This window comes from Apteryx rowi, unplaced genomic scaffold (assembly GCF_003343035.1).
Source record: "Apteryx rowi isolate R43461 unplaced genomic scaffold, aptRow1 scaffold_82, whole genome shotgun sequence".
NCBI classification, from domain to species: Eukaryota; Metazoa; Chordata; class Aves; order Apterygiformes; family Apterygidae; genus Apteryx; species Apteryx rowi.
This window is the reverse complement of record NW_020451116.1, coordinates 461,104-476,311: the sequence shown is the minus strand read 5'-3', so window position 1 is coordinate 476,311 and position 15,208 is coordinate 461,104. Positions and strand designations below refer to the sequence as shown.

The 15,208-nt window shown below is 47.1% G+C and overlaps 1 long non-coding RNA gene across 2 annotated transcripts in view; it reads right to left on the bottom strand.

The window, feature by feature from the left end:
• Positions 1-9,604: 9,604 nt before the first annotated feature.
• The window catches only part of LOC112977316, a 28,625-nt gene continuing 23,021 nt past the window's right edge, over positions 9,605-15,208 (bottom strand). The window contains exon 3 of one of the 2 annotated variants that reach the window (XR_003257459.1): positions 9,605-11,198. This is a non-coding gene — a long non-coding RNA (uncharacterized LOC112977316). The remainder of the gene's footprint in view (positions 11,199-15,208) is intronic. The other variant, XR_003257462.1, reaches the window with a different exon arrangement.

Here is a 15,208-nt window from a genome sequence, read left to right as displayed (position 1 = left end):
CAGGTGGGGCTGGGGCAGGTGAGGTTGGGGCAGGTGAGGTTAGGGCAGGTGAGATTGGGTCAGGTGAAGTTGGGTCAGGTGGGGCTGGGTCAGGTGAGGTTAGGGCAGGTGAGGTTGGGTCAGGTGAGGTTAGGGCAGGTGAGATTGGGGCAGGTGGGGCTGGGTCAGGTGGGGCTGGGTCAGGTGGGGCTGGGTCAGGTGAGGTTGGGGCAGGTGGGGCTGGGGCAGGTGCTGGCAGCACCCCCAGAGTGGGAGCCCCAGGCCCCTGGCAGCTCCCGCTCAGCCTTGTCCCTTAGGCCGGGCTGATTTGGGGAGTGACCCACGGCCTGGGACGGAGGCCCCCGTGCCCTGGCGTCGAGGAGGGGCCACTCCCACGCCCCTCACGCGGCCCAACGCCAGCGCCTGGGCTGCGGCTCGCTCCCTCTGGCGCCCTTTGCTCCCGTCCCACCGCTGCTAACGCCCAGGTGACAGCGCTGCCGACAGGCACCTGTGGGTCCGTGCCATTACCTGCGAGTTCGCCCACGCTGCTGCCGAGCCCGTTGCCTGCCGCAGGAGAGCCGGTGCCTGCAGCTCCATCCGCGGCACCTGTGGAGGCGGCCAGATCCTCTCATTTTTTCCAACCATCATTTTGCCTTATTTTCTATTTTGGCATGTAAAGCTGGTATCGTTAGTGTAACTAACTGCAGAGCCTGACTCAGAAATGCAACGCGGTCTGCGAGCAGGCGTAGGGAAAAGCTCAGTCCGTGTTAGTCAGGCCACGCTGCGTAAGACGGCCATATGGTGCGGAAGGGCTCAGCAGGCAGCCTGAGCCGACCGGCGACCACAGACCGCCAGCTCCCTCGCGGCTCCGCTCCACGTGGCACGACGGGATTTTTCTCAAACAAAACGTGTTCCTCTTCCATCAGTTCGCGCCCGGAGGGTAATGACGAGGGGTGGTGGGAATCTGGGGTTATTCTAGCCTTCCCTGTGGCAGGGAACGAAGACTGGTTCTGCCACGGCGGATACAGGTTGGTGCGTCTCATGGCCGGGCGGAGGGGGGACTCGTCCTGTGAAGCTCGGGGCAAAGCTGCAGAGCACACTGGGTTTATGAAAAAATATCTAAAATTTCAGCGCCAACCCAAAACCCCAGAGAAAACAGAGGATCAGATCTGCGTGCTATCTGCTTCTCTTTACAGCTTGCAAAGGAAAAATCCGGCTCCGCATACTGGGTTTCCTTGGGCCGCCTGTCCAAACCTGAGCTCCAGGCAGTGGTGGAAATTCACGTTCTGAGTGTGGATTTGGCCCCTTCAGACGCAGGCTCAGATCCCAACCACAGGCTCTGATCTGATGACTTACTTAGGTCCCCCTTTCTAAGCCTCCTTCTGCATTTCTGTGTTTGGGAACCACTGTATAAGGCAAGATCTTCCTTCCAAAACCATTTTTAATGTCTGGGAAGGCAGGTTCCCAGCATCTCCTGTTTATTGGCATTTCTAAATGCCAGCGTCTAAATCCCCTAAATCTCTTGAACAGAATCTGAACTGAATCCCTTTGGATGCTTCAAAAAGGCATGCAAGCCTGGAGAAATGGGCCAACATGAAGCTCAACAAAGTCTTGCACTGGGGAGCAGTATCCCCAGGCTGGGGACCGACCAGCTGGAGAGCAGCTCTGCAGAAAAGGACCTGGGGRTCCTGCTGGGCAACAAGTTGACCATGAGCTTGCAGTAAAGAAGGCCAAGGGTGTCCTGGGCTGTGTTAGGCAGAGTGCTGCCAGCGGGTTGAGGGAGGTGATGCTCCTCTGCTCGGCCATGGTGAGACACACCAGGAGTGCTGTGTCCAGTTCAGCAGGTGAACCTGAACCCTGGCCACCCAAACCACACCAGCACCAGGCAGATCCAGTACGGACGCCGGCATCCAGCTGTGCGGCAGCCTGGGTGGCTGTGGCTGTGCTCACCACGAAGGATTTGGCAGAGGGACGCATGTGATGTGCCTGGGTGCTGAACCGCGATGCTGTCCTCCCTGCTCAGTGCCCTGCCTCTGGGGCTCTGCGCTGGCCAGAGCCAACCCTGAAGTCTGGCTTTCAGGAAGCGAGCCTGAGCTTTCTGCAGTCAGTTTCCTCCCATATCTAGAATCAACACAAAGTTACCAGGAAGAGAGACACAAGGTACAGCAACAGACATTAGGTAAACAACGTCAGGAGGAGAAATCAAGAGGCTTCAGGAGACCTGCAGAAGGCCCTAACTTGCTCATGTGGGCCATGATAGTCCACAGTATTTATCCGTCTACCCCAGCGCCACATTAGGAAAAAAAAATCAGCACAGCCGTGAAAGGATTTAGCACCCAGGCTTGAGATGGGCTAGTCATTCACAGTGATGTATAGCTGAGTATTTACTGTGTATGCTTTCTTGGCTAGTCGTGGTGGGTGCAGAGGTCCTCCACTTTCAACTTTGACAACAGATATGGCCAAAGCAAGAATAGTCACACTTTCACACACGCACTCAGTTTCTGCTAAAATACTTGCCTGCTACATACAATCTTTTTTACATGATTGTCCCCAATTTAAAGATGTGGAAATGTAGGACGCGAGGTGAAGCAACTTGCCCCAAAGTAGAATTTGTCACCAACCGAACCACTGACTCATTCACAAGTTCCAGCCATTAGACAAAACTCACTGGTGTGCCTGATAAAATGCTGTTATTTCCTTGGCGGTCCTCACATATCTCCTCAAGACCGAGCCTCTACACAATGGGATTAATTTTTTTTTTTTAAGAGGGGCGATAAGACTTCAGAACATGAGAATATTTGCATTTGGAATATTTGCTTTCCCACTGTAAACACTGATTTCCAACCGTAGTAAACCAGAGTCACTCTAATGATCTCACCTAAGTGCGATAAGCTTAGCGGCAGCCGTGCATTTCCTTCAGCTCAGGTAAACCAAGAACTGAGGTAACGGAGGCAACTACGTCCATGGCCTTCAGCTTCTCGGCTTACTCTTTTCAGTGGTGGTTTCAGGCTATACAATGAAGGTTTTGAAGGCAAATAGCCTGAGTCTTATTCCTGACCCTACCATTAAATTCATGTAGTGCCACAGAAATTACTTAACTTTTCTGTATTTCAGCTTCAGCCAATGGCAGTAACACAAAAGCACTTTGAGATCAGTGAGTAAAAGCACTATATTATTATTCTGTCTTGGCTTGGATGCTCAGAATCCATTTTGGAGTTTCAGCATCAAATTAATCAGTGCAAACTGGATTCCGCAACTGCAGGGAGCAAAATTTGGTATGATGATTCAACAGTGTACAACATAGCTTAAATTTACACCCTCTGCTTTCACATTTTTAGTTAGATGCCTTAAACCCAAGCCATTATAGCCTGCTCCTAATAATGGATGTAAAATAACAACCCTGCAGTATGCAATAAACTTCAGAAGCCGTAGTATGTACAAAGCCTCCAGACATCACTTTGAATTTGAATTTCTGGGTGCTGAAAAGCCAGTTCTTCTGCATTAAGTGGAAGAAGGAACTACAGTTTAGTAAAGGTTTTATTTCTGGCTGGTCCTGTTCAGTTATAGAGAAGAATGTGACTTGCAAGTGAGTAAATACAGTCACGTGGGAACAACTTTACAACAGCTCATAAAATCAAGAAATGCATGTTATTACTGCAGCCAGCTACTCCTATGCTTTTCTCAACTTTTGGTCTTTTAACGTCTTTATGAGAACAACTGGCAGAAGCTATGTAAACCACTAAAATAGTAGGCAGAGCTGGGAAAAAGTGGACTTACTCACTGATCTCTATTTAAGCTTTCATGATCTGGATCCTGTGACAAACTGCTCATTCATGCCTAAGGTTTGGGCTATTTAGCTTAAAACACTGTGAGGTATTCTGACTCTTCTGGGAGATGCTGATTGCTGCCCACCCTTAGAAGTCATTGAGCATCTCTTGCGATCAGCTGGCAATTTCTTTTAGGGCCCATGTGCAGCAACTCAAATCCCATTAAGCCTAGAGTGTTTTCAGTATTTTTAGCCGTGACTTTCAAAAGGCTGACAAAAGATTTGCAGCTCAGTGTGAGGGGAACCCAAAGGTGGAAGCATGACAAAATCACTAGCAACTGTTTCATTGAGATTTTTGCTACCCCAATGGGTCTCTGTAACTTTCCTCCGCAGCTACGTTTGCTACATAACTGCAGTGCTAAAAGTAACGGGAGCACCAAGAAAAGAACGCAGTACCTCTAGGTGCCATTTACTTCCCACTGTCTTGCCACAAACCGGTTCTCAGTTTGGTTTACGGGATGTTAAAATTTTAGCTTACAGCATGCCGGAATAAAGAAACAGATAAAAATTCCCATCCATTAGTGCAAACACTCAACCAGAGAAGCCATAAATGCAACTTCAGACTCCAAAGAAAAAAATGCAATAAATCTGCGAATGAGCAGAATTCTACTTGCGTCTGCAGGTTGTGAATCTAGGACTGAACAGGTACAGAATAGCAATGTGTCCCTTCACATGGATCTCTTGGAAGCCAGTTATGTGTCTTACTCGGTCAGAGAAGGAGAATCATGCAGCAGCTAAAACTCCAGCAAGTATAATTCAGTATAGGTCTGCTGAAGCTAAATGGAGCTCACCCAGTTTAAACTAGCTAAGAACCTGGCTTTATTTTATTTGGCATTGTGAACTTTGGTTTTTACTGATGAAAAGCTGAGCTGTTTTAATCAAAAACTGAGGTTCTGTGTCCTTTCCACATTGAGATATAAGTCTGTGTTGGTTGGCAGTGAGGACTACGAAGGACTTTTATACTATCATGCTCAGCACAGCTAGTATTGTAAAAAATTTTTTATAACAGTTTTAAAAGAGAAATTGGCTCATGTTTCAGGGAGCCTTTTGAGAGGATTGCGAATCATGTGGCCCAAGTCATGACAAAGATGTTACCAATCACCAAGAGCAAAGCCAACAGTTCTCACGGGGCCACTACCATCCTGGCTGCCAGCGCAAGCAGGGGGCAAAGCACCCGCAGCCACCCCCAGCTCAAGCACCATGAGGGCTTGAGGCTGCACCCAGTCAGTAGGGCAAGGGCCTGACTCATTCCGGTACTCAAAATAACTTGTTACTACAGGTGAGCTTAGAGAACGGAGGAATACAGGCATGAGTAGAGATGAATCATCACGTCCTACAAGAGGGGAGGAAGAGCGTGGACCTCCTCTCGGGGATGCCTCATCTTCCTTCAACGACTATGTAAGCAACTGGGCAACGTGGCCAGGGAGTCCTGCTCCTAAGCAAAGTGAGAGAGTCTAGCACCAAATCAAAGGCTCCTGTGAGACCTCAGGTGGGTTTTAAGCCTTTTTTAATTCCAGTGGCCAGGAAGAAAATCAAAAAGCACAAGTAAGGGCACAAAGTCTGGCGGGTGCAAGGAAAACCCTCTGGAACAGAGACCTGCAAGCCTGAGACCTCCAGCCAGACGCAGAGACCAGTATTTATCCGTATTAGCAGAAGAAACAGGTGAGACTTTACTCATGCCCCAGATGAAACCGCATTGATTCTATACCGGTACACGCTGCTCTTGATGCAATATGTCTATTTGTGTATATATGTATTTAGGTTGAGGGCACTGCTACAGCACAGTGAAACCCCCACAGGAAAGGAAACACCAGGCAGCTCCTCTTAACACCACTGTCACTCCAGGTTTGCTGTGCTGAACTGAGGGATATATTTTTAGGCTAGACATATGGTGCCTATGGCACAAAGCGTCTTGAGAAATCTGTTCTCTGGCTGACAAACCGTGCAGTAACCCAGCTTCCAGCAGAAGACAACACGGAACGGAAAGTGTCTTCCTTGAAAGAGAGAGATTAGCAAAGGTTTTCCATTTGCAGGCAGAAGTGAGCTATCGATGGTGAAGTGCCTCTGCAGAGGCTGTGTTGCCTCCCTGCCCTCTGGCTGCAGGGCACGCTCCCGCCTCACCGGCAGGAAGCCAACACTAAGAAGATGTTCGCTGCTAACTGGCTTTGTTAAAAATGCCGTACCTTGTAAGAGGAAATAATACAGACTCTCCTGTTGGGAACACATCCTGGCATGCCTTTAAAAACAAACAAACAATAAATCTTCTTTCATACAGCGGTCTCTTTGAAATACTGGTAAATGCTAGATAGGGTTTGCTGCACTCTGTTGCAGTCCAAATAATCACATTTTAAAACTGTATTTCTCTTTGGTTATGAAAAGGTGTCATTAGTAAAAACATCCTTCCATTACAGTGCGATACCACAGAAGAGAAGATAACACGGAGGTGAAGTGATGAGCAAGATTCAAAAAAAGGAGTAGATGATTCTCCACTTAATGGGAATATCCACAATCACATTAACCTGGAATCGAACACACTCCAGTGAATACAAAACGCCTTGTGCAGGACAGAGAGTTGCCCGTGGTGGGACGACCTTCCCGCAGATGCTGTTCGGCCACTGGTGCCACGGAGCCTCCTGCGTTTCTCCATGAGAAAGCCCCGATGACGGCTCGCAAGGCCGGGTACCTGGCTCCCGAAGGGCTGGGCTTTTTGGACCTCATTCCTACCTTCCTGTCTGTGATATAAGTAGAGGCAGGCTTCATTCATGTTTCTATCATGTACAATAGGAAATCAAATCAGATGCACGGCTTAGCCATATGAAACTGTGCTCTGCTCCAGCACGAGACTTGGCACACAAACATTTAAGGTCCACAAAACTCCTCATCACAACCAGCACTGCGCACTGCCAGCTCCAGAATTTCTTTTTTCCCCCTACTTAGTAATATGCACACGTATCATATTTCAGCATAAATTCACTGCATGCAAAGTTCAAAATCTCAGCTACGTCTGTGCATCATCCACAGCATGAATTTGTGCAACATCCTCAGGATTAACTTTCCTAGAGATGGGCACAGCCTTTGCAGTTGTAAAAGCTGGTATTTTCTAAATAGGTTCTTTACCAGTGTAAATACCTTCCTGCCRGTCTCTGAGGCTCAGGCCCTTCCTTGGACTGTACTGGGCTTTGCATCAGACCCTTAATGACATACTCATTTTGGACTAAAATTCTGCATTTTCCCAGTGGGTTTTAAGTACTAGAAATCTCTGTCTTGAGAGAAATTCTACTGAACTGCCAAACATCAGTGTGAGAACTGATGGTTCTGTGATTTTTTTCAAAAACTAATGGGTTTCAAAACTGCTTAAAACCAGGGTTTTTAAGGACAAAATGTATTTGGTGTTTAGTGTCTCAATAAACATTTAGAGCAGAGAAGAGAAAAAAATTCTTAAAAAACAAAAAAAAAGAAGTACCACTAGTTTGAAGATGATTTCTCAGTGCTAAAAATGAGAAGAATTTCTTTTCCTGTCCCTTTTCTGCAGAATAGGTATCCTTCCTGTCTTCCCTCGCTCCCTCTGCCAAACCAAGCAAGGAGGAGATGTTCCCTGCATGTATTCCTGTCCTGAAAGGGTACCATGAGGCTTGCAGCCACTAACATAGACAAAGCTTTTGCACTGCAGAAAAAGAGGTATCAAAATATGCTGTATACTTAGCATGCAGGCAATAAAAGAGAGGGTTCCGTGCCAGCCATCTTAAAATATAAAAAATGCATATTATGTTGATATTTGCTTAGAGGCAATATTGCTTTTGCCGTGTCTGCCTTGAGGGACAACTGCACAAAATGAGTTTACTTACGGGAATGAGTTCACAAAAATAGCACTTCATAAGGAAACAGGAAATATTTGCTTGTTCTTTGGAAATGCAAATTAAGCTGCTACAAAGAGGGATAATACATTTAAGGCATATAAAAAATATCATGTGGATTTGTGTTCAATTAAAATTAAACAAGTCTCTTTTAGTCTTTGAAGARCCAGTGCTTATGATGAACTTCCTCACCATTTATGCCTATTCCTTTGTTCAGTTCATGATTTAAAAAAAGAAACACTTGCAAAAATGAAAGTAGCCAATAAACAATATATGAACTGCCAGAGAGACTGAATTATTCAAATAAATTCCTTTCTACAAATTATCAAATAATTATCAAATATATTACTATTATTATTACTATTATTAAAAAGATTGTTACAATGTTTAAGTAGAAAAATCAGGAAGAGGGATTGTCCTGGTTGGCTTTCAAGTCCAAATTGCAAAAGGTTGCTAATCTTTTTTAAGCCATCCTAAAGTCATATTATGAAATACTCATGGTAGCTGTGTGCTTAATGAGGGCCAACTACAAATGCTCAAAACCATGAACAAGCCCATAAAAATAATGAACATATTAAAAAAACCCTGTCTTTTAAACAAAAATTACATACCTAATTTGTCTTCTGTTTTTTGCTCTGTTAGGGTAAATTTGGGACTATTTTAAGATTATTCCATGCAACCAAAGTGATAGAAACATCCCTTCCTTAAAGAAAATGTAAACTGGCATTTCATGTCATTGTTTCCTCCCCCCTAGAGCTAGAGATTCAGGGATAAACATTAACTATTACACAGCTCACGATAAATTACGAAATTTGACAATACTGACACATCTTAGGTCAATGTCTCTCCTAAGCGAAGTATCTGCACGGTGAAACACGGAGGTCAGCTCTGAGCTTTCTACGGGACTCGTGGTCAGTGGTGTCCCCCTGTCTCCAGCCGTAGGCCCTGTTTCTGCACCGCGCGCGCACCCGCACAACTCAACGCCTCAGCCGTCTCCCCGACGCCGCAGGACTCCAATCAAGGCTGCAGATGATTGCTTGCAAGGGCAGGGCCTTGCTATCCCAGGAAACCATTTTAATTACCCATAATTACTGTTAGCAATGTACAAGCACTCTGATCCATCTGTTACAGGGCAGTTGTCGACTGGGGGGTGTACTGACTCCCCAAATCACACTACACGGGAAGCAACGTTCTGTGGAGATGCAAAGACGGCGACCATGACCGATGCTGCGTTGAGCAGTCCTGACTGGGCATATAATACTAACCTGCATTTCAGGGAAGAACGAAGAGCTAACACTAATTCAATAGCAGTTGCATCAGGGGTGTAGAAGAAATAAGTCCGTGAACCAGATTTTAAGCCATTCGTTCTCTCTGGGGGATGCCTGCTTGCAGAATTGGAAACTTTTCCGAGTTTCAAACAGGCTCCAGGAACGTATCATTTAACCTATTGATCAACACAGGAAAGGCCACCCAGAAGCAGTTTTATGGCATCTTTGACCCAGGAGCCCCAGCCATGGTCCTGGATTTCTGCACCAAAACTGCAAAATCCTGCTGCTAGTGAAGGCGCAATGGGGATGTGACTGTGCCYGGCCAGGCTGTCCCACTGCTTTTATTAGATCATTTGATCAGATTGCTGTGTACAGCTGGAYTATACAGTTGTTCTTCAAAGGTTACACCCTCTGTGCCATTAAGATGTATGTATTTTTCAGATTAAGTCATCTGATGGATCATTTTCCCAGCTGCTCCCATGACATATGGGCTGCTGACAGTTTCATTTTCCATTACTTCCCTCCAATTTGCAAATTTACTGCCAACATAATCACTGAAGAATAAGTGCTTCCAAAGAATCTGAACTACTAATACACAGCGTATAACAAATCTCCTGTGCTACCAGAGCTGAGTCGCGATCCGTTGATGAACAAGGTACTTGGGTTGTCTGCCACAGGCAACTCAAAGACATGACAAAAAATGTGCTTAGGTTTATCTCAGCTGGTCTTCTGCATAGTTTTTTATTCAGGATAGCTGATCCTTTGCTTGGTGACTTTATCCATCCACACTATTGCACTGTCACACTAAGTGTAATTAGAATAATTAAAACAACTAGAATGAGATCATTAACAAAGTAGGATTAGAAACGTCATATCATTCTTCTCGCAAGAATTAAAAACACCTAAACAAGCAATCTTATTTCACTACGATGCTCCTGGGAATCAAAAGGAGAAGTCTCACCAAAATAAAGCAGTAAGCAAGCAGAAGCTCTCAGCTGGCCGCACACAAGCTTGTTCACCTCAACGTACTGCAGCRTTTCTAAAGTGTTGTCCAGTCCGGTTCTGGAGAATTGAGAGTCTCCCAAGGCAAATCCTGTCTCATGCCGCTTTGCCAGAGCTGGTGCCGGGGTGGAGTGGCCAGCGGGAAGCTGACCACCAGCAGGCAGAGCTTGCACATGAAGCATGTAAGAACGGCACTGAGGCCGCTGCGTGAGCACAACTGCATTTCCACAAAACTTCAATTCCAGGACCGGTTCCCAGCTCGTATGTTGGCTCTGCTGGCTTCAGCGTTGGTGTCCCAGTTTGTCTCACCTGAAGAGCAAGCGCTCACCTCAGCACTTCCAATCTCATGTTTAACAAAGTTCATTGACAAGTTTCCATGATAACTGAGAATTGCTCTAAAAATAAAAGGACTAAAAAGACTCATCACATTTAGAGATTAAAAATTATCTCCTGCTTAGAGAGCCTGTGGCATGCATCTGAACCCTGTTTCCAAGCTTTTCTTTCAAAGAGCAAGAATTAAAAATTACCTTTTTTAAAATAAAAAATGAGATTGTCTTGTATTCATTTGACAGCATGAGTTGGGGAGTTTAAAAAGCATCAGACACTAACATTAAGATTGTTTTAACATCTATCGAGCCAGAACTCCATTTCAGAGATGGTAGAAGCAGGTGAAAACCACAGAGTTCAATGCAATTGCATCTATTTTATGCCAGGTAATCCTAAAATTACATTATCATACTTGTTAAGGCATGCAGGAGTCTTATAAATTATATAGCAATATGTGCTTTTAAGCCAAAGGCATGTTTCATTTTAGATATGTACAACAAATGCTGTCAAACTCAAGGAACAATATCACTGAACAGTTTCTGAAACTGTTGACATGTGCAAATGCATAAGATGATTAAAAAAAAGACTTTCCCTCTGACAAGACTGACAGACAATTTAATCCCTAATTCCCCACTGTGAATTTTCCATGTTGTTTTGACAAGTTAATTTCAGTTTTAAAAATACAGGAGAAAGAACAAGAAAAAAAAGACCTAACAACCAGAGCTAGTCATATGCAGCAAAAAGGTTACGCAGCCGATGCAGATTCAAGGGAACAACGAATACTACAGAGACGGGACCATTTCCTGTGAGTTATCGTTTGGTCGAGAGCCTGCCTTGGTTTCGGCACCTGAGCCACAACAGGCGAATGGGTTCTTTCATGTAGGTCCTTTTTGTTAGAAAGTCATTCTTTAGCCTGCGTCACCCTCTTGATGCACAGTTTACCTGCCAGAGGGGGGAAAAACATCTCATTTATACTAACACCATGAGGGCTGCAAACCCAGCACCACCACAAACTCCCGCCTGCGCTGCCCAGCGCATATTGGAGATGGCCCAGTCCCGCATTTCRGGATGCTGAAGGGCCCCAGCAGCTCCGGGGCAGCATCGCCAGCRGTTGCTTCTCTGCTTTTTCAACACTGCCCTCAGGGAAGAAGGCAGCGGGGACGGGAGGAGGATTGCCCTCAACCCAGAGGCTTGAGCCAGATCCACACATTTATCCAGGCATGTAAATCCTCCCCAATCTGCCATGGCAGCTGGACGGCCGCCCAGGTCCCTCTGTGGATGCAGCTGTGGGGCTGCTGTGATGTGCCCCGCAACAGCAGCAGGCATCAGCCTCCCAYAGCTGGCCCAGGAGCAGTAGCTTCCTGTGCCCTCTGTGGCCACCAAACAAGGCAGATGAGGTGGCCCAGGGAAGGCCATGTGGGGTGCAAGCGCCGGAGGCCCCGGCAGGTGATTCACTCTCCCGCACCGCCCCTTCCCTGGGGTTATTTTCCTTGCAGCGGCGAAAATGCTGTGGGCACACTGGCACAGGGACTCATCCACTTGTGGCAATATTAGGGCGATAAGGATCATTTAGGTGTCTGCTAGGGTGTCTGGCGGGGGACTGTAGTTAGTATTTAGCAGCTGCAGTTTTTACAAGGGATGCAACCCTCTCCACATTAACCACCCAGGAGCAGGAAGTTTTCCTAGCTTTCTTCACGCAGTCCTTAGCGGTGCATCATTAAGCCTGCAGCCTGCTGGAAGTCTCATCTCTTTGTTTCCACTTCTAAGTTTTTCTTATGATTGCTTTTCAGCTACTGCTCCATGCTGGTTTCCTCTCCTCTTGTTCCCCTTTGAAGTTGAACAGTTGTGTGCCAGGATAAATCCCACATTTATTAACACTGCTGTTTGATTTGCGTTTGTGTCTGGCTTGGCTGCCTGCTTGTTCACAGCTGGATCGACACACAAGCTGCAGGTTTGAAGCCAGCTGCCTTTTCTTGGCCGGGAGGAGGAGGAAGACGGAAGGGTACAGGATAGCTCATTTTCCCTAAAACTTTCAGAGTATCTCTCCACAAACAGCACTTTACAAGTGTTTCTCCGCAGGCAGCTGAGGCCAGCAAGCGATGGTGTGACGGTGACTAACTCAGGATAGTTGTGTGTAACTCTACAGTAATTCCTACCGTGAGCATTACAGGGTACTCCTACAGGGTGTTAGGTAGGTGAGAAACACAGCCGCTGTCTCGGGGTTGGGTTACGCGACTGGGACGGGTCTGTGGGACACTGCGCTGGGGAAGGAGCTCAGTCCCCTTCCTTGCCCGCGAATCCTGCCTCCGGCTGGCTTGCGAAGCCCACGGCTCCTCTGAGCAGCAGGAGAGCCATTGCAGGGTTGTGCTGCGAGTGTGAGCGTGGGCGATGTTGAAGCAGAGGGCTATGGTGATGTATAAAACAGCAATTCATACACAGTCAAAGTGCTCCCATGGCGTCTCTCTCTCCTCACCCGTCCCCGCAGCGCAGCCAGCTGTGGGTGCTGCGTGTCCGCTCTTCAGCAGCACCCAACACACGTGTTTCRGACAAGAAAAGCACTTACGTCCCCCTGAACAGTTGGGGGGCATTTCCAGGCTCCCCCAAGCTAGCACAGGGCCAGACCACTGCAGGCCAGCTTACTCTGGTAAAGATGATGCTAGAAACATGAATGACTTTCTCTATACATTTCCATTCGATTTCAGTAAGTTTCAGGAAAAAAACTGAAAAACCCGAGCACTGATGAGCACCCCTAGCTGCACCCCGGGCTCGTGACGTCAGCACAGACTCACCCACTGAATCGCCAACGCCTGCCCGCACAGCTCGCTCGTCAGAACAGGAGCTACTCCAACCGCGCACAGCCGGTGAGCGCTGGACTCAGCGTAGTGCGATACACTGCTTACAGTAAGGCCAGGTTTATCTCTGGGGTTAATGTTGCTGATCGGCAGGCAGGGTAGAAAGGAGGCCTGCCTGGGGCTGCTAAAACACCCAGGATACACCCACGGCACTGACCCAGCGCCTTTTACGCAGTCCTCAGGGCACAGATTTGGGAGGGCAGTACAGCCAGATGTGACATGCAGACACACACTGCTCTGCCATGCCCAAGAAACACACTCTGAGTCACCGGCTGGCAAAAGAACATACGAAGGAAGGCAGGAAGCCCAGGTACGAGCCCAGCCCTGCCTGCCCACTGTCTTGGAAGAAGACCAAGCCCAGATCAACGTGCCGGTGACTGGCCGTGCAGCCTTCTAATCTCCTGGTAACCACTGGTCTGGTGTATCTCATTCCTATGCTTTTTCTTCACCCCAGAAGAGGGAAGTTTGTTGGATTAAGAGTTTACTCTAGGGGAGCCTGCCTTTTGAATGGTTTAAAGGGAAAAATGCATTCTCTTTCTGGAGTGAGAAGAGGGGTAACATAGAAAAGATCAGTCCTGCTGCCTTTACTGGGGAATGGCTTTGTGCCCTTTAGTAATAAGCTGTGCCTGAAAGCAGGAGAGTGAGACAGATCCCAGGGTGACATGGTTCTTTTGCAGGTTGGTGAACTCAGAAGAAAGTATGGCATAGCTAGCACTGGGCCCAGGCAGGAAACCCCCGTTTCCCAAGGGGAAAGAGCAATTGGATCTGACTGTTCTGCAGGATGCTGGGATACTTACCGAGGTAGATCCGGCCTGATAACATTGGGCTCAAGAAGTGCAGAGGTGGGTTGATTTGGGGTTCTGATACCATATGTGGTCCCCCACCCACCAAGAGCTTTATACATATCATCTCACAGTACAGACACCTCGAACTGCCCGGCAGAGGGGGCCTGGAGCTGTCTCCGCAGCACAGCCCTCCCAGCTAAGCCAGGGAGCACCCCCGCAGCACGAAGGGCCGGCCATGCCCTGGAAAGAAATCCTCCTCCCCAGCAGCAGCAGAAAGGGCTCCGTGTGCTGCCCAGCCGCCCATCACGTGTGCAGCACAGTGCTTTGGGAAGAACTGTAAGTATTAATGGAGTAACCCAAGGACAATTTCCGGCTAATGGTTACAGAGGACGAAGGATATTTCTGACCAATGTATTTTGAGGTGATAAACTAGGGTGCTCTCTTCAGAAGAGTTTGTATTACTGTTACCTTTACAGACTTTTGCTCTCTCTGAGTTTAAAAATAACAGTCAGTTCATGAATTAACTCTTGGGCAGCAAACACCCCAGCAAAAGCATATAAACATTTCTTAGACAACAAATGAAGCTRAGCAATGAGCAAGCAAACTGTAAAGTGCATTTGAAAGTCAACTTCATGATGGATTTAGAGGCTTAAAGAAGTTCTTTTACCATACTTGTTTGAACCTTTAATTATATTCTTCTCTTCGTCCCCAGCATTCAGATGTGCTACTGAATTAGAGAGCTTTGTGAATCATGTCGTGTTGGGTCTGGTGTCTTTGAACAATCATATATTTAGCATATTTCAGAAACACAAAGGGCTTTAAGTGCTCCTGAGCTTAGTCACGTTAAATGTGGACTTCTACAGGAAGTTTTTCAGTTAGGTTTCAGGCAGACAGAAGTAACCTCTGAGTATCGTCTAAGCACTGGCCTAGGCAATGCTGCCTAGAAAGGCCTGCTGCCTCTCTGAGTGCGCCTGTGGGCCACTTCTATTTATAGAGCGAATACAAGGGAGTTACTTGGAAAGGAACCTGTCTGAACATGCTTCGGTGTACATACATTTGAGTCACAGTCTGCTAACATACAGTTCCTGGTACCGGTCCCTTCCATTTTATCTCGAGATAAGAGCCCCTGCTCTACCTGTGGCAAAGCGATTGTTGCCATTGTACCCTGGGCTCTTCTCTCGTCTTCGCTGAGGGCTGCAGGGCTGCAGAGTAAGCTAGAGCTTCCTTGTCATGCCGGGCTAGCTTAACTTTAATCCTCATCAACCCAGAGCAAACCAGATTTTGCTTTCTATGTTTGGTTCTCTTTCTAAGGTGA